Source organism: Grus americana, chromosome 1 (genome assembly GCF_028858705.1).
Source record: "Grus americana isolate bGruAme1 chromosome 1, bGruAme1.mat, whole genome shotgun sequence".
Classification (NCBI taxonomy): domain Eukaryota; kingdom Metazoa; phylum Chordata; class Aves; order Gruiformes; family Gruidae; genus Grus; species Grus americana.
The window spans coordinates 156,560,198-156,580,506 of record NC_072852.1 but is presented as its reverse complement, the minus strand read 5'-3'; the positions used below and the strand labels follow the sequence as shown (position 1 = coordinate 156,580,506).

At 37.5% G+C, this 20,309-nt stretch overlaps 1 long non-coding RNA gene across 4 annotated transcripts in view; it reads left to right on the top strand.

The window, feature by feature from the left end:
* Positions 1–20,309, top strand: part of LOC129201884 (uncharacterized) — a 53,117-nt gene that overhangs the window by 26,368 nt on the left and 6,440 nt on the right. Inside the window, exons 1-2 of one of the 4 annotated variants that reach the window (XR_008575522.1) lie at positions 14,926–18,802; positions 19,382–19,498. This is a non-coding gene — a long non-coding RNA (uncharacterized LOC129201884). Of the gene's footprint in view, positions 1–6,497; positions 19,499–20,309 lie in introns of those variants that run through there. The other 3 variants (XR_008575521.1, XR_008575520.1, XR_008575519.1) reach the window with 3 other exon arrangements.

The window sequence follows — 20,309 nt, the reverse complement described above, 5'->3', positions numbered from 1 at the left end:
CTAGTGGGAGAAGACTGAGCCTGTAGGGTGTCTCCTTGCTGCCCTACTCCTGTCTTGGCACATGAACAAATATGCCTTATGAATAAGGAGTCCAGACCATGGCCTAAGTTTCCTCCTTTTGTTGAGAAGTGCTGGCAGTTACCAATACAAGTCAGACAGGGGATTGCGTGTAGGTCATGGGCATGCCAGGTTTCTGGCAGACAGACGGTGGCATGGTGATGGGACCAGCCTAGGAAAATCTTGCTGGGTGAGAACTAGCAGGTAAGTACTGTCCTTCACCCAGGTATGCTCTGGTGATCTGAAGACAATCCAAGAGCCTGAAGTGGAAATAGTCTACTCCATTGTAGTGCCATAACTGAGACCCTTTTCAGGGATAAATGTATTATGGTAATGGCCAAAGAGAATGAAAAGCATATTCCTGAAAGCCGAAATTTTCCAGCTTTGAAGGAAAGTGTTTCTTAGAAATTTTGACACGACATCTTGTAATGCTCCACAGACAGTGTGGACTGAGCGAAGGCTGTCCAGTGGGGAAGTTTCAGGCAACCATGTTCCAGAGTTTCAGAATATTTCACCTGGCTGGTCACCAAACTGGCAGCCCAAATTTGATTCCTGGGCAATGAGTCTTTTAACAGAAACACTTATTTTGCCTTTTGTGAGACTTTCGTTAATGCTGAAAGTAGTATTCTGGTTTCCTAGTCTTTGCGGAATCAAACACCTTTAGAATAAAACTAAAAGAGATTTCATTTGAAGATAATGTCATGAGTACCTTGAAACTTCAGATGAACACCTTGCCTCATGTCTTAGTTGTAATCCAAAAAGATTGCCATTTCTCATCAGAGCGAGACCGTTTTTCTAATTTCAGGTGACATCAGGTTTTGGAACAGAACTAATTTATCCAGAAAAAAATGAGTTATTGTTTCACAGCAATACAGCCTTTATATTTTCTTTTGTTAATTTATCAGCAAAGCTCCCATTGTTTTTTTACTGATGATAAATTACACTTTTTTATGGAGTGCCGAGTCATAGTAATTTCCTTGTTCCAATTTCATTAACTTCCTGGTAGTATTGTCTGGAGCAACCAGATGCTGATGTGTAATCCAACTGTTTCCCTAGTATGTGGGAAGCAGTAAACTTTTTGTTTATCTCGTAAACAGTTCTGGCTATATATCTTTGGCTGTTTCTTTCCCATGGCCAGATTAAGATTGGCATAAACTGTATTCTCATTGGCACCATGTAGCGCCTAGAAACAGGGACAAAAACATTCTAGACTTATGTCATTAGTCTGGTTCACAGAAGTTAAAAATGTCTTTGTTTTGTTTTTAAATCTGGCTGGGTTATGTTGGTTTTGCATATAATCTATACGTGAACAGTCTCAGAGAAGCAGGAACTTTACAGTTGATCATAAAATTAAATATATTTTTCTAGAACCTTACCTAAAATCTTCTGCAAAAGGGGAATATTAGCATTTAAAACTGATGGAAAAATATTGAATGAGATACAGCAGAAGGACATTTTCTTAATTCACACAAAATATAGCAATTTCCAAGCCAAAAATAACAAGTTAATAATTCTAAGTTAGTGCTGTAAGAAAAAGTCAGGCATTTTGCATCTCTTGCAAATATTTACTGTTAAAAAAGTGATTTTGCTAAGCATCAACTTGTATTTGGGTACATGTATGGATTTTGTATCAAATCTATAAAATACTATTTCAGATTAACACTTTGGTTTTGAACATCTCTTTCAAAAAAAGTTTCATATGGATTTTTGGGCCAGTCTTGAAAGGGTTTGAAGTCTTGATTTGCTGTTTTTATTGGTGTAGCCAGTAATATCAGGGCCATAATCAATCACCTATGCATCATATTCGTAAATTGCTCGAATATTTTGGGATGAAATATCTTTGTTTTCCTTAAGATTAGTTCAAAATACAGCATCATCTGACATTCTGTCTAAGTTATTCTGTCAAACCTGGATATTTTTAGCAACAGAAAATATGAGTAACTGTGAGCAGCTATTGCAATAAGATGTGTTTTCATTTTCTAAGTGTTGAAAGGGTTACATGAAAAGCGGGAGGAGAGGCGAGGGGGAAGAAATGCATTGTTCCTGGTTTGGAATTTCTTTGCTTTATGTACTTGGAGACAGGTTTTATGAAAGACCATGCTGATAAAAGTTTGACATAGCCACTTTCATCGAGGTATCCTCACTTGAGCATTCTCGACCTGAGTTACAATTTGAAATATTTGATTTTTAATTTTTAGACTTGCTAATAATGATTTTTGGAAGTTAGATCAGAACAATTTGAATTTAAACTCCTGAGTTATATTTGCAGGACTGGTGTTATCTTACTCTGTGATTGTGGAGCGCCCCTTTGCTTTATTTTAACTGGCTCAGAAATAGGCACTCTAATCTTTGCTTACATGACCAGATTGAGATTGGCATTCAGGCTGATTTTTACAGACTGTGGCAGATTTATAGTGTTTCTTTTAGATGCAGCAAGATTGTGAAGTTGGCTGCAACTATATATAACTATGTATGCAACATAACCACTTACAGGTCTAGATTCAGTACTGAGGCATATATAAACTAGGCACTGAAATTCTTCCATTTTGGTGTCCAGATATGTGGTGGGCCAGAACTAGATACCTAGTATTCCCATACAATGTGCAGGGAGATCCAAGTGCCTTATGAAGATAACTGTGCTTATGCAGCAAGACTTCCATCACTGGCAACTAGGAAATGTAAGCAGGACCGAAGAGGGAGAATGGTCATCTGCATGAAAGGCCACCTTGGAGAATGTAAGTGGACTTTGGAGCTTGGGAGTTCTTCTTAATTAGTTGTTTAGACATAGCCTCTGAGAGTCTGCATGGCTTTGCATAGGGCTTGCAGAACTATGAATTAGAAAATAGTGAGTACAGTGATATATTTGAAAACCTTTCTCCTCTATTATCTCTCTCTGGGCTGTAGGTAGGCACCTCCATCAACTCAGGATCTAGAGCTGAGAAGCCACTGCTAAGAGATGTTGTCCACATATGACTTCTGGAAACAGCAGAAAATAATTTATACCATATTTTCTTAAGTTTGTAGGTTTGCAATGACTTTTTATATTGTAGCCAGTACTGTAGGATTCCTTGAAGACTCCCTGAAGTGGTGACTGAGCCGCAGAACTCCCTTGTCCCTCCCACCTGCTTTCACTTCCAGGATATAGACCCATCCTTCTTGGCTCTCTTTCTGATACTCTGAAATTCAGGATTTTTGATGCAAAATAGGCTGAGAAGCTTGAGAGTGCTCTTTCTTGCCCATATAAGTTTAACTGTCCTGACAGTTAGGTGGCAGCTCAATCTGAAATTACTATTTTGTACGCAGGACTTTGCACTGGCCTATATTTTGCTTTAGATGCCTGCGTCCTCACTTGGACCTCATTCTTAGTTTTGTCTACAAAGTGCAGTAAATTGGCCTATAGAAATACTGGAACTGGTTTCTCTGAAAGATAAGTTAGTCTGGCTGGAGTATCTCTATAACACAATTATATTAACTCTGCTAATTTGGATAGAGTATTTAGAGTTAGCTTTGGATGGAACTGAGCCATAAAGTGTAGAAGTATTCTGCTCTATCCAGAAATTTTGATATTGGAAGCAACTGCAGTTCTACTAGGGCAACTAGAGCAATGCCAAAACGGCTATTATTATGTAAGTTCAAAATTTATTGCTTGCAAAGCAGTTATTAGTTTGGTTCGTATACTGTCTGCCAGTATGGGCATAGCCAATGGAAGTTTTTACTATCGTTCTTGTTCCAACAACGAATAATAACCAAAGACATTGGATTTAAAGTTTTAATAATGCTTTGGGTTGAATTTTTCATTTAAAACATTTATTTATAGGTAAAAAATGCTTCTGTGTCTCATAAAAGTAGTAGTCATGAACACCAGAGTTACATGAACTGATGTTTTTATGCAGCTCCAACTATTTTAATCAATGTTATTTATAAACTTATTTGCAGTGCATTTTGTGAAAAATGTAAGGTATTGCTTAAAAGTAGCAGCAATAGGGATATTTTAATTCTGATAGCAAACATCTTACTGAAAGAAAAGTGCACTTTACTTGTATTAAAAATAATTACTACCTTAGATGTAGATCTTCCAATTTTACTACTAGAAGTTAAACTTAGGAGACTCACATACTGTAACTTCTAATCTCTTGACATTTTCCCATGAATTTGATTAACATTGACTGAATCAGACCTTGTTCTTCTAATCAGATGAGTATTGCATATATTTTTAAAATTTCTAATGGCGGGAGAGCTGGTATCCACTTCTCATCTTTTTTTTTTTTTTTAATAATACAATTGTGGTATGAAAATAATAACTGAAAATAATAAATAATTGCTTTATTAAAATCGTCATACCACTACTGCTCAACAGTCCAGTCGTGTAGGAATTGATTTTAAAATGCATAGTCTTGATTTAAAGGTGCTCTGCAAAATGGATCCAATTAAAGCCAATGGAACTGCAAATCTGAGTGTTTTTGAAATGTTTGTATGTACAAAACCTCCTACCTATAGGTAAATTGTCACACTGACTGTAAGAAATTATGGTTTCAACAAAAGAAACAAGTTCAATGTATGGAGTAAATGAGATATCTCCTAGTTAGTGTAATTCTCTTTTTCTCTGAATGCCATGATACTCTTGTACACATTGAGCCGTTTGCTTCTGTCTCATCTGATGTGGTGGTGGAGTTTAGCATCTCTTCCAACACTTGTGGTGAGCAGGGAGGGAAATAAGGTAGTTGGAGCCTGGTCTTTGTGAGGGAACAAAGAATGTGGGGGAGCTGGAAGGGAAGGTGGAGGCAGTACCCAATTGAATGCACAAGTCTGCTGAAAGTTTTTAATGCACACAATATAAAGGCAATTTTTTTTTTTCTTCTTCTGTTGACTGGTTATACCAGAATAGAATAAAAAAAATAAGTTCACTGGAACTTTAAAAAAAAAAAAAAAGTTTTTCTGCATAGAAAGCTGTTTTGCAAACAGAAGGGGATCAGATTAGAGGTCATAATAGAACTGAGGAAGGGAACTCAGAAAATGCCCCTTGCCGCAGAGTGGTATTGTTAATTGCCTCCCCCACTGTAAGATTCTGGTGTCTGAGGAAAGCTAGAAGAGCTACAAGTAGTGTTTTAATCTGTCTTCAAGCAGTGGGTGCCAGCAAGGATAGAAGACAGCCAGCAGTATGTTTTTTGTTTTTAGACTTTCTTTTCTGACACCAGCTGGCACTGAAGCACTTGATGTGTTTAACAGGCAGGAAGGATAGCTATGAAATGGTTTAAAATAAGTTTGAGGAGTACTGAAATCTGTGTAAAAACTAAACATATGAAAGATGTTTCTATATTTGATAGGAACTGTAGATGAAAAGCTGAGCATTTGTGACTGTTTAGAGGTTGAACATCCTCAATTTTGAGAGGCTGAATCCCTGGTGATAGGCCAGATTTAACTGCAATCTGGAGCAAAAATCTCTAGAAAATGTGCTGTTGAGATATCCAGAATTAACCCTTGGCAAAGCAATCACAGTTATATTTCTTGTTGGTTTAGGGACATGGTTATGACTTGTAGCTGTGCTTTGCTTGCTTTTGGTTAATCCTTGTTCACTGCCATTATACAAATATGAAGTTTATTAATTAAATTTGTGGGTAAGATTTATCCTTGCCTTGTTTTTGATGTCTTCAAATGCTGTGGACTGTCTGTGCAAATTCACACATGAAGAAGGACCGTTTCGTTTAACAGGTTTTTTTGGGCTTGAATGCTTTGCTGTTACTCTGCACTGTTTAGCCTTTCCATTTTAGAAAATGAGTATGAGAAGGTATTTCTATAAATCTAAATAAAAATGTCTCAAGTGGATAGTCCATCTTGGATGTATTCTGGCCTGGCTTTTAGATTTCATCTGGTGTTGAGGTTATTTGTGTCTCTAACACAGTTACCTGCAAATTTTGACCCTTGTACATATGCTAGAGCTCTCAGCTGCTGATATGAGGGAAAATTCAATTTTTCCTTTGAGTGATTTTCATATGTACATTTGACTGCAAGTGTGCAGGAGACTTATAAGACTAAACTTGGAGATATTTTGTTTGGCAGTAGCATATAGCATGCATACATATAAACTGAAGTTTACGTTTGTGCCAAAATAAGACATGCCCATAGTTCATATCAGAGGTAGTTCCAGATTTCCAGCCAAACCAACAGATTCACATCATGTTTTTCTGAATATTTCATCATCAAGGGTAGAACTGTCTCTCCACTTTTTGGACAAAACCCTGTTCTTTTAAATACAAACACAATAAATTTTAATGCAGTCTGACACCATAATAAAGAGAATCACATGTAAAACTTGTCAGATAGACGTGAAATGTGTAGAGATCTGGTGGTGGGCTGGACTGAGAAAGCACTCCAACAAATTTTGAGCAACATTTGCAACTTAACTGAAAAGATTAACGTTTAACTGATTTTTTGTTTTGCAGTAGCTGGAAGCAGTATATGCAACATGCTAATTTTCTATAGGCGGTGTGCATGAAAGAACATCAGCAGGCGCACAGATAAGTAACTTTGTACTGTATATGGAGGGAAAGGTATTTGGTACTGATAGGTAATTCTGTATTGTCAACTCATCAGCAGGAGATTTGAAACATCATCCCACTTGTTATATTTCTCACAAAATTCAAAATAATAATTCACAAACTAAGGAAGAGCTGAACAATTTTATGATTCTGTAGAACAAACTATTAAAAAGTTAATATGGGCCACTAAGATAATCAGGTGTCAGAATTTATGAGCATTAGTTTTCAAAAGGAAAAAATAATGGGATGTAGCAATTACAAATGAGTTTTTGAAGTGCTTATGTTGATACTTGATTGTTTTTTTCTGATTCTTCTTCTAAGTGTGACCTGATTTAAGTTCTAGAAAAGACATTCAGACAAAAGGCATACTTAAGGAATAAGTTATTCCTCCCGCTACTTTGAGCTATTAAGTAATAGTAATATTTGGAACAAATAAGGGACTGCCATAAGGTATGCCCACAGAGCTGTAGATATCACTGATTTTATGGACTGGTAAGCACATATGGTAAAAAACTGGCTAAGAATATTCCTCATCCTTTGGACTATTGACTGGTGAATATCAGTGATCTAAAAATTAAATGATAAATAATGGAGGTGTTGGGTTTTTTTAGGCATCCTTAACTAATGCAGGTTTTGAGGACTTCTGTTTTTTTCATATTAAGCATTGAGTGTTTTTCTGGTGTTACTGCAGAATGGCTTGTGATGTGTGAGACAGGGGAAGACCTGATGTTTCATCCTTGCTGCTTTAATTTTTATTGCATGTTTATTGGCAGTGTTTTATGATACTGCAGTCACATACCCTTTCAACGGTATCACTATGGTGTCCTGTAAAAATCTCTAACTGGTTTAGGAAGAAGAATGTTGAAGAGAGAATATGTTTCAAGGGAGTTGAAACAATACATTTATTAATGGAGGGAAAGCAAGAGAAAATGCTGGGCATAAAAACATGAAAATAGGAAACTTGGCAAATGGTATATGGCCTCCGTATGAAGTTCTAAGTAATGGCATTTGGCATTATAGTTTTCAGAAGTTCCGATGAAACACTTACAAAAAGAGAAAATTATCACTTTTTGACAAGGAGAGAAATTTGGACTTTGAATTAACAGTGAAGTAAAGGAGGATAATAGGTGTGAATTGAAACTAATTGGTGTTTCAGATCATTGAGCTGCTTGAAAATAGCATGTGTGGTGAGAACTGTAGAAGTTAAGTCTCTCTTAAATGCCTAATTAAGCACAGTTCTGTCCTGCAAAGGAGAGAAAAAAATGTTATGTGACTTGCTGCTTTGTACTGAACTGACTGATTTAAATGGACAGTCAGTCAAAAGATTTAGCTTCTGTGTGGTAAAGGTCTCCTGATTAGGCTGATCTACTGGTCCGAGAAGGGGTGATGCCCTGAGGCATACAGCTATGGGCATAAAGATGGGCACAGGTATAATCAAAGTTGTTCAGAAAACGTTGTGCAAATCTGAACGAGCAGGTGGTTGGCACAACTGACGAGCATTTTCAAGTGCGTGATTAATGTGGGTACAGAAGTCCTGTGGCTGGGTGTCTAAATCGGCTCGCACCCTGTGGCCTGATTTAAGCATACACACATATGTGAGTTAGGATATGACAAAGACATTAAAAATGAATTTTTCACTGGAGAAATATCCATTGCAAAGCATGGATGAACCTCCCTTCTACTCCCTTGAAAAAGGGCTGACAGTTGATTAAGCTTACGTAAAATAAGTTGGACAATTTGACATGTAAGATCCTTTGCTTTCCAACAAACTATTGAGTTCGCTGGCCGCAATCCAACAGAGAAAACAAAGTGTGCAGAATAAACACTGTCTATAGCAGGTGGAGGTAATGCCTTATTATACACAAATGCTGTTTTGTGTTGTGTAACCTGGGGACAATTTAGCAGACAATTTTGTACTTAGAAAAATCATGGTTTATGCAGAAAAGGAGAACCACGGATAATGAATTGTCTACATCTGAAAATACCACACTAGATCTGAAACACATGTCCTACCACATTGTCTTATGATTTCAAAAGCAGAGGAAGGAAGAGAGATTATTAAATTTAATTTCACTCCCTCATATCACTTTAAAACAGATGTTTAAAACCAAAAACTTATTCTTTCTTTCCCATGTTTATTCTTAAATGTTTTAGTACCAATGTTTTGTCACTCAAGACCAAACATACAAACAGTGGCCCTTATTCACCAAGCAACTAAGAAAGAGCTATTGTAATGTTGTACATGCAAACCTCAGTTTAACTGTAAAAATAAAGTAAAATAAAATAGAATCAAATAAAATATCAAATAAAATGCAAACAAAACAAAACTCCACTGAGAGAAGCATGGTCTTTATGTGTGTACGTGTATGTGCGCAGGTGCGGCTGGTTGGCTCCGGGGGAAGCTGATCCCTGAGGCTTCCCTTCTCCAATAGTTTTTTACCCTCAACTCCACACAATCAAGTGCTGCTATTTTCAAGAGAATATGGGTTAGCTGAGGTGTGAATTATACACTTAAGAAGCCGGGAATCATCTGATTTATTTTTTCAAGACTAAAGCATACAGAATTATTTCTTCCGCAGTTCAGGTGGCTGTGAGCAAAAGGGAAACTCATTAAAGTTTTCAGACCGCTGACATTTTCTGCAAATGGGTCAGTTGTCCTCACTTTCCTACAAAACTGGAAAGGCAAAATAATGTGAACGCCCAGGTAGTAGTATGGAATCCAACAAACTTGACTGGAGTACTAGAGCCTACATCGCAGCATCACCAATAGATTACTGCAGTTCTGTGTTTCCAACTTTGAGATATAAAGGAAGAGGAAACAACTGGTTTCCTATGCAACATGTTTTGCTGACTTCATCCAATTTCATAATTATCAGCAATAGCACTTTTTCTTCCAAGTGATTTATAAATACTGACTAATTTGTTCTCACAGTTGCCACAACAATCTGGATTTTACTATCTCAGACTAAAAAATATCACTGAAGACAAGGAAACAGAGTCAGTCAAATATTAATCAAAGGGTTCATTTCCTCTGTGAAGTCAGCCTCAAAATGGCATTAGATCTCATCCGGGCAGTCCTTATTTCCAGTGTATGCCTAGTCACTGGGCACTTGTTCACTTGCTCATTTTCTGTGAAGCTGGTTTCTCTGGAACCTTATTGCCAGAGGAGAGGAAATTAAAAAAAAAAAAAAAAGAGAAAAAAGAAAAAGAAAAAAGAAGCTTTCCATTGTTAGTGCAGCTGGTTTTTTAAGTTTACTTCAGCTTCATTCACATCCTTTTCAGTTAATGTTTTGCTCTACGTATATTCAGGTGGAAATGTTTATAGAAAGGATCTTTTCTTAAAATTTATGTCTGTCTTCTCAAGTGTGGAATGTGTAAGTGTTATCCAGAACTTTCCATTCGGGCAAGTGCAAAATAGCTACTCTTTTGTTCTCTGTGGCATCACAGAAAAGAAAGATGAAGGGAATGAATGAGACGACGGAGCCATGCTCAGCCCACGCAGCCCCTGATGCTCATCAGAAGATCTGGCAAAGGTGTCCAAGGTTATGTTCTCCTTCACAGCCAGGGACACCTGGGTTGTACTTCTCGGAGACAGAGGTTTTCCCACTGCTCTCTCCTACCACAGCACGACTGTACCGTCACCCGCTCCACTTACGGCTCGTTGTCTCAGTTGAGCCTGCTGATTGGAGTGGGACTGCTCGTGGAGAAGACACTCTTTGTAAGCACGGCTGGTAACAGAGGACATGAGACGTGGTAGCGTTCCTTCAGAAATCTTACCCGTTGGTACCAGATCAGCCTAATCCTATTTGGTTGGTAAAGTCTCATGGAAATGTAACACGACATATGATGATGACATTGAAAGTCTCAGAGTGGTTTTTGCTTGGACTGATGTTCTAAAACCCCATGGAGAAGTATTTTTTTGTGTATGTGGTGTGAGTTAACTCTGCAAGAAGAGTTTCAAACAAAAATAAGCCCTTGAAAGCTTTTTTCTTGGCAAATGTTTTCCAAAATGTGACATCTCCTGTGTGCATATCCATGTGAACGCATTGGGATGTTTAGCAATCCAATTTCCATTTTGCATTGAAGCTCATTTAATAATCACAAGAGCTTTAATTTTTAAACATTTGCTTAAATTCAAATATTAAATATTAGTGAGATTTTAATCTGAAAAAAATGTAAGAGCAGTTCTACTTTAATTTTACTCCAACCTTGTGTTCACCTTGCAATCCCTATCACATAGGGAAGCCTGAAACATTATTAGTAGCTATAATTTGTGACAAGCTTATCTCTGAAGAACATTTCATGAAGTCCAAAAATGTGACTTCCTATTGTCCACAGGACAAAGAGTTATACCTGTTCACTGGGGCAAGAGATGGGGATGGCTATTAAGTAACAATGTTTCAAGATTTTATAAAGCTACTGTAAAAGATTCAAAGCAGCTAAAATTTTTAATGTTTATGGAATTTGTTCAGGACTTTAAAATGGAAGGTGCCATTTAATTGATGGCATGCTAATACAAATTAGCGGTTTTCAGACCTTCTTCCTGAAAAATGAGATATTCTTTAATAATTGACTGAATTCTCCAGCACCCGCCACCTCTGAGACATTGTAGGTTATTGTCAAAAGATGACCGGAATACAGAGCCACTAAATATTTCATCTTAATGATAATGTATGCTGCAAAAGGTTTGAACTTTATATTGAGCTTTGAATTGACTTTTGATAAAAGACATACTGGATTCTCTCTCTTTTTTTTTTTTTTTGCACATTAACTTTGTGCCAGGAGCAGGGGGTCAAAGCTAGCATTTAAATTCAGACTTTTCTCTATTTATTGCTAGTAAAATGGGAATATCAGGGGATTTATTTATTTTTATTGTAATATTTAAAAGTTGTCTGGATCAAGTTCAACTAATTAGGTGTGTTTTTAAAGAGATGGACGGGATAAATGTCAAAAATGTTGCCAGTCAGTTATTTAAATGAAGTATGTCCTATTCCACTGAAGTCAAAGGTAATTTTACCATCCCTAACACTTTGAAAGTTTTGTGCTGTACTCAGCCGTGCACCCAGCTGTGTCCTATCCAGCTATGTGCATATATTAGTCAGAGAACAGGCATTAAATACCAGTGACATAAGAGCTAAATGTCTATCATAGTCATATGGGCTGTAGTTCAAGACAGCTTAAAATATGTTTCCTAATTTTCATGATTGACTACAACACAAACCCAGGTATTTCCTGGATGTCTAGAGTTGTTTCTTCTTTTCTTTATTTTTTAAAGTTATTTCAGAAAAAAAGGTTTTGAAGCTTAACACGGACAGGTCTCACCAAGTTCTATTTCAACAGCATTTTACAGTCACAGTCCCATTGTCCAAAGTTGCTTCTGTCTATGAAGCAGCAATTAATTTATGTGCATTTTAAAAAAAAAAAAAAAAGTGAAGGCAATCTTTACAGCTGTAGGTATTTTTCCTGATATATTGGTTTTTTTCCCCTTTTTATTTATTGTATGTTTTTCACTGTTGAATTTAAGTCTTACAAATACACAAAGTTCTATGCACGCTTTAATATATTTTTCTTCAGTTTTTAAACTTTAAAAAAAGGTCCTGATTAGTCTTGCAACATAGCTATAATAACTTAACACTCACATAGTTCTGTCTTTTGGAAGAATTTCCGGGAAAATGACTATGATCTCCACTGTTTATAAATATGGGTATTTGCTCTTAGACAGTATTTTAGGGAATTAGGCCTTGCATTTGCCCCAGATAAGATGGTTAATTATGACTGTTTTAAAACATAGCTATCTTCAGGCATTTACCCTGTGACGGTTTATAACTTAGTAGAATGGAAAAATTATACAGTTTTGTTATGTTATCGCAAGGTCTAAGTGCCAGTAATGATTTTTCGCTCCTTGAACTCTCTGTTTGAAAACTTCTTTTAAGACCGGTCCTGTTCAAAACAGAGAAATGAGTTCAGAGTTTGAAAAAAAAAAAAAAAAAAAGGCAATCCAATGATTTGTATGCTCCATGTCATATCTGCATCTTTTCAGAAACCAGAATATGCTTTACTGCTACTTCCGTCAGATGCCCACGTTGTTTTTGCACCAGCAAAACAGGACAAGACGGTTCTAGTGCATTTTGTGCCTCAACTACAGAGCTCTGAGCCATGGTGCAGCCACTTACGCTCAAGCATCAATGGGAGCAAAATGCATTCAACAACTTATAGGCTTGAGCCTCGTGAAACAAATAAAATTTGGACTTTAATCCCACCTTCATTACAGCTGATATCAAAGTTTTTGCTGCCTGGAGTGGTACAGGATGGCACAGAAAGCGGAAGTTTGGGACTGAAGGATGATGCCAAGGTCTATGAGAGGTAAACAGGAAGTCTCAATCATGGAAGAAGAGGAGAAATGGGAAAAAAAAAATAACCTCAGAAAGCACAAAATTTTGCTTGCCTTGCAATACTTAACTGAATGAAGCTTGGAAGCTACAAATTTACTTGATCAAGGCAAAAAAAAAAAAAAAAAGGAATGGAGAAGATGTCAAAACAGATAAGCTGCAGCAGATCAGTGGATGTGCAGCTGCTGCAATTAAGGTCTTTAAAGGGCATGTGTTAAGTTGTAAAAGTTTGGAGTCAGAAATGTTTATTTTGCACAGTTATTCATTATGCAGGGCGATGAACTCGTATAGCACTATGCAAACAAGTGCATTTTCTCGGTTGGTCCCAAACATTGACATGAGTGCTGCGGGTGGTGAATTCCTTCATTGCCTGGGGTCTGTGGGAACAGGGAGAGAGGGTCCTGCCTGCCTGTTCTCTGAGCAGTGGAAACGGAGTATTTCTCGCTGTCACCAGCACAGTGACCGAGACCGAGTTCTTCTCCGCATACCTTAAGAGAAGTCATTTCTTACCTCTCCTTTCTGTCTGTGCTATATGTTATACCCAACTGCAGAGCAAAGTATGGTGCAGTAATAACATTCATCATAGTATATTAGTTGGGTACACACATATTACATTCAAATTGCCTTAATAACTTTAATCAAGTCTGTAATTAATGCAAAGCACTAAAGAATGCATTTAAAGCATTAGCGCATGGGTTTTGTTCAAGTGTAAGTGGTAGAAAGGAGATTGAGGAGGAAGGCAGAATCAAGATTAAATTCAAAGCTTCACTAAGTGAACAACTCCAGATCTTCCAAATATTCCTCAGATGTTTCATTATAACCGTTGACAGTAGTCCCATTGCTTTTCTCGGGGTCATTTGTAGATTTGAAAGTGCAGCAATGAAGCATAAAGTATCAGGATGAAAAACAGGAGAGGGAAAAATAGTCACCCCTTCCTTCAGCCCTCTGGCAAATGCTGTTGGATATACTGAGCACGGCACGAAAGTCTCTCATGAGAACTTTGTGCAAGGAAATGCACCGTGTCTGTCACTAAAAGAAAAAAAGAAACATGTCATCACTCCAAGTGGAATTGATTAAAACAATAAGGATTTCCTGGTGCCAACAGTTGAAACAACTGTGTGAAAAGTAGTGAAGAGGTATTACCGTATTGTTGCAGCTTTCTCAGGGAAATTTCCAAATAAACCGAAGGATTCCTGTCAATATTTGTACAAGGAAACATGCTGCTGCCTGATTCCGAGGCACTTCACACACATGCGCACGCCCACACGCCCCCCTGCATGCAAAATTCTTGAGAAACTTTATTACAGCCGCACACACAAAAAAAGGACACACTCAGAGTTTGGTGCACTCTTTCTCATGCTAATATTGACAACATCGATCTCTTATTGTCGGTATTTGATCTACATTTCTCCCAGCTCCGGTCAATGGAAGGCACAGCTGCTGAAAGCCCATATTGTGCAGGCAGCGTGCCTTTGTGTTCTGCAGCTGGGGAGTTCTCATGTCCACAATAGCAAGTCTGAGCACACCAAATTAGGAAAGATTATTGTTTCATTTATTGACTACACAAGTTTAAAACAGCAAGTATATCGTTTGTTTCATGTTTTATTTGTTAGGGTCATTTTCACCAAAAGCTGGGCACATGGACACAAACATAGGGCAGCTGTACTTCCAGCCACCCCAGTAGGAAGAAAATTACAAACATTATTGAAATGAAATGGGATGGTTGGTTGCTTTCATGAGGCACAGCCTCCCACCTGCCTTCTCCCAGCCATCCATTTGTGACGACTTGCTGCAGGTTTTTTTTCATCTTTTTGCATCCAAGTTCCTTCCCGATAAAGTGTTTATCCTACTGTACAATTCGTTTTAAGCGAAGCTGGTTTTACGGTGGAAGGGAAGACAAGCGAGTTCAATTTTTGAGCTCAGTTCTCCAAATGTTTCTTTCATGGAATGGTCTATAGAAAAAGGAAGGCAGCAATTTTAGCTGGAAGCAAATATCACTTTGGAGTAACAAAAAAAGGGAGGGGAGAAAAGAGAGGAAAAATCTATTTAACACTTTAGGACATAATGGTATTCAAATAATATATTTTTCTGCCATTTATTCAGTTGTGAAGGAACTCAGTGAATAATAATAGCTGCTGTCAAAGATATTTATATTTAAGAGGGTCTTTATGTAAAATCATTTTTTTTATCAGGAGTGATTTTTCTCCAGGAGAAGTCTGCCATCTCCTAGCAACCGATATGGCTATCTTTTTTAACAGACGCTGCAATAACAATGGGTGCCTAACCTTTATATGGAAGCATTTGCACATGTACAATCAGAACGCTTACGAATTCAAACCGAGTTGTTAAAGTGCTCCAAGGGAGACACTGGGTACCACTTTATCTACTATGCATCTCATCTACCCAAGTTTTTATAATGGCAGCCATTTTAGCTGTAGCCGAGTACCTCCCAATGAGCTCCAAAACTAAATCTGCAAATCACCCGCACCTTAACTTCCCTCTCTCTTCTCTCACAGGAAACAAGGGGACTCATTTCTCTGTTAAGGTTTTATTTCCTTCTCTCTCTTTTTGATTGTGTTGCTCCACTTGCGGAGCTGTAGTATCACTTAAACTTGCTAGGTAAAGAACCCTTTTAATTTATAAGTGTAAACAATAGAGCACAAAGAGCCGTATCTGCAAATGGATAATTAATTTTAAAGGTAAATCACTGTAAATTAAGTGTCTCTGACTAAGGGTAGACTCTTCCACTTTCTCCATTTGGCTGCCTGTGGGCTGTGCAGATTCAGAAGATTTGGACAAGGGGAAAATCTGGCTACCTGTAGCATGCCCACGCTCGTTTCAGTGATTCACACCTGCACGCCTGGAGTTCGGTCTGGATCATGAACACCACATAACACTGGGAATGAGCTCTGTGAAAAAAAGAGTGGCCATGCAAAAAACCATGTATGGTACCCCAGGAAACATGAGATCTAGCTTCTAGGCAGTCAGAGCTCTCTGGGATGTCTCAGCTACTGCCCGAAGGCTGTTCCATGACATGTTTCAGTAAGGGGCCTTTCAAATTTCTGCTGCTTTGCAAGAATATAAACAACTGTTGGCTTGGAAAGAGGGAGAAGCAGACTGAATGAATCTTTGGGACATGTACCTGATACATGGCTTCTGTTCCTGCTCCTAGGGCTGTTAATATCTTCTTAGTATCTTGAACCATCCTTGAACAAAATACAGGAACGGTATCAGCAGCAAGCATGTTGCTGGTGGTAGGAGCAAATGAAACAAAAAGCCATATCATTCTCATCAACAGCATGACCAAACTGATGATTTCTTATCTGTATACCACAATGAGTAAACCAGAACCAAATCAGAAAGAAAATGAGGAACAATTACAAGTAAATAAAATAAAACTTTTCCTTGAAAGCTCTTCTATCAATTAATTATAGCTAAACATTGAACTCCAACCCTCCACCCCCAATCCTGTAGCTCAATCCCCTATTTAGCAAATTCATAGGAAGCTGTGACAAATCCCCAGGTGTGATCAGAAACAGACCCTTCATTAAGCTTCAGCATCCTTCTCTGATCCCAGTTTATCTTCCTTCATTCCGCCATCAATTCCATTCAAAGTGATACTTCAGATTCATAGCCTGAAAATAAGTACTTTTTTTTTTCATTTGTGGTTCACCCAACATTTGGTTGAAAACCAAACCATCTTATATATGCATTTTTTGGTCAAAATGTTTGAAAGCTGGGGAAGAAAATGGAAAACATCCACTGTGGGAGAGATTTTGCTTTCTTGTATTACTAACAACGTTCTGGTTTTCCATCTCAAAACTAAAGTTTTTACAATCAATCTGCTTTGTATTCCCTTTGCCTTTTCTCTAATTTTCAGCCAACTGCAAATTCTTTTTGTATACATTTGGATATTCTTTGTTTAGTGGTTGAGCATTTTTCAGATCCTTCTTTTTGAAGCAACCTTCTGGATCTTTCCTTTAAGTCAGAACATAGAGCTTCTATTTCTCATTTTTATACCTATCTGCAGGCATCTCCAGGTTGATTTCGTGTGGTCTCTGCTTTTGCCACAACATTTAGTATTTTCCATTATTGATGCTCTCTCCTTAATTTCCACTGATAAATAAAACTATTGTGTTTGTTTATCTGCAACTTTGGGATCACAATTTAGACGTTTCCCTATAACTTTACATATACATAAATATTGTTTCTAACATATATCAATAGCTTTCATCAGAAGGGCTGGATGCTAGGTCACTGGAGTGCCTTGAGGATGTATCAATACACACAGGTCTTGGACCTAGCGGTTCTCACTTTTAAAGTATATTTTAACTTTAGAAATTTTTACATAAATTCCTGGTGGAAAATATGTGTCCCAGGAAAAAAAGAGAAAACTGCAAAATCTTGGTGTCAGAGAAGTAAACAGTAGCCAGAGTTCTTTGAGAATCTGATGCGTGTCATTTGAGTGCTTAACCACAAATCTTTAATTTAGTCCTACTAAGAGAATTCATTAATTTTAGATTAATTTCATTCACTACATGAGTTATAGAATAATAAAACTAGTGAATAATTTGCAGTGGATAATTTACTTCTAAAGTGCATTTGACAAATTTAGCCTCTTTTTCTGTTTGTGGAATACCAAGCAGTGCTGACAGGCCTCTGTTTTGTAAGGCCATGAGATAAGACAGGATGTCCTGGGTAATGGGGAGCAGCTATGACCTCCTGGGTACCAGCTCTTTGCTATTACTAGCAACCACATCATGTAATTCCTTTCAGAAATTTATCCAGTTTGATCTTAAAAGTAGTTAACCTTCTATCTTATTTCTCTGGCAATTAGAAACCTTCTAATTTTCCAGTCTAATCTTACCCAAGACTTTTTTTTTTTTTTTAATCATTCTTGAGTGAACTTTGGGTTTTCAGCTTTACTAGCTCTTTGTCTTCTCTGGTGTATACTCATTTCTCAGCATCTGGTTTGCTAAATTAAGCAAGCCTCATCTAAATCTTTCTATTCCCTGGACCATCCTAGGAACGCTTTTTTCCCATCTATTCAGATTTCTTACTTTTCTTAGCATTTAACTTATTTCAGCTGTCTTTTCTAACTTCAGAGGTCAATCGCAAGCAGTTGGTAGCTATTTAATAATGAACATTCAGTGTTGATTGGTCTCAAGTATTACTTTTATTCATAATCTTTCTCTAAACCTTTCTTTTTATTGTAGCTTACCTAAAATCTATTGATTTTACAGGATTCAATGGGCTGAATCCAACTCATAATAAAAGGCTAGAAAATGTCCCATTGTTTTCTCTATTGGAAGTATACTACTTGCAGAATTACCAGACAAGTAAAATAGGGTAATTTTAGAACCGTTTAAAGATTTTTTTTTCTGGGTCATACACATCTTGCCTAAGGTTATTACTCTAGAAATCATCCTGTTTTATTACAAATTTATGATGGGTAATGATTCAAAATATACACAGTCTACCTTTCTATGTCTAGCCTGTCCTGTGTCTATTAAACCTTTTTTCAATCCTTCTGCATGTTCTTCTTCTTACCTGCTATAAAATTGCTATGCGACAAGAGCTGGATGAGTTATTCCTGACTGATTTCAATAGTATTTTGGTTTTGCTTATAAAATTAACTTCTTTGCCCTGTTACTTGCATGTGTAGCTACTCTATAATTAGCTGTTTCCTTTTCAGACATCCCAAGTGTCTCTACTTGATTTCAAGCTGAGTGCAGCGCCTTGCAATAAATGAGGAAGAAGCTGCAAAGAGGAAATGTGATTTCTAGTGGCGATCTTGTCATTAGTAGATCACAGCCCAAGGTATGGTTTGCATTTGGCTTATTGGGCCACAGGGCAGGAGAAGGTTGTGGTGCTGAGCTGCAAACATAGGAAGTAAAGACCTAACTCAGAGTGACAATGAGGCAAAGCAGTTGTAGTTCTCTTGGATCTCTGACTTGTTACTGATGTTGTCCTTGCTCGTTCCCTAGCTGTTTGCTGTAGTTGCTTGCTGAACCAAGTTAGATTTTATGTATTTTATCAAAAAAGGCAAAGGTGAGAAGATAATTAGCTCAGTTTTTCCTGTGTAATCCAACAAACAAGGTACCACTTATTACCAGTGATCAAGAAAGCTTTTGATGAAGGGAAGATGCAATTTTAAGAAAACTGTTGTGCCAGTAGATGCCGAAGGTCAGGCACTGCAGGTGAGAAAATGGTACCTTTTTCCCAGCTGAAAGCAGAGGTAGGGCGATGGCTTGGGAAACATCGCTGCACTGGAACGTGCTTTCATCATTGGCCGATGTACCGAGAGCTCCCCCTCCTGTTTCGTTCTACATCTAAGTGCTTGCGGATCTCACAGCTCTAAATCACAAATTTCTGATGTCTTCCATTTTTTTTCTGCAGTATGACATACAAGCACACAGAAGACTTTCCAGTGCAGTTAAGTACTTTGCCACAAGCTTAAGTTGTAAGCCTAACCTAAGAGGATGGGGAGGAGGGAATGCTGCCCAGGACTTTCAGGTATTATTCCACATACAACCACATTTTTCCCATGTTTAACTTTAGGCACTAACCTTCCTCTCTCTGTTTTCTAACTGTAAGATGAGGACCATAAAATTTGATCCTGTAGGGAATTTCACAAAAAAGTTGGCAATTTTATTTTTAAAATTTCCCATGAATTTTCAGATTAAAAAAAAAAAGAATAAAATTATGTATTGAACAACCATATTTAAGACATTTCCCGAGCTCAGATTCAAGGAGGAGCACCATGGAACCCCATGGAAAAGTAATCAGAGAGTATTGAGGAGGAGCCAGCTGTGACTATGAGGAAAAAGGACATCAAAAGGGATTGGATCCATGCTGTTGGAAGTTTTCAGTTGTTACCATGTCCACAATACAGAAACTGAATGACATCTTCTGAGCCGCAGGTGGTGATATGGAATGGCACATATTTTGTAATAAACTACTCAATTTTGAAAACAAAAGAAACAAATTAAATATATACACAGCCACCTAAGACAGAGAGATGGTCTTTGCTGAAGACTTTATTTAAAGAATGAGCAATTATATTTTTCATGAGGCTTGATACTGATATCATCAAGGCTCCTAATTCAGAAAGTGGCAAACCAGGCATGGTGATTTAGATCCTCTGTTATGACTTGATTTCGCTGGATACCTCACAGCTAATGAACGGCTTCAAGGAGCCTCCAAGGTTGCTAAAGGAGAAGAATTCCTAGCAATCATATCAGTAATTTTGCATTTCCTTCAAGCAAAAGAGGATAGAGGACAGAAGATTCTGGAAATAACTTGCTGGTAAAGTGAAGTGATGAAA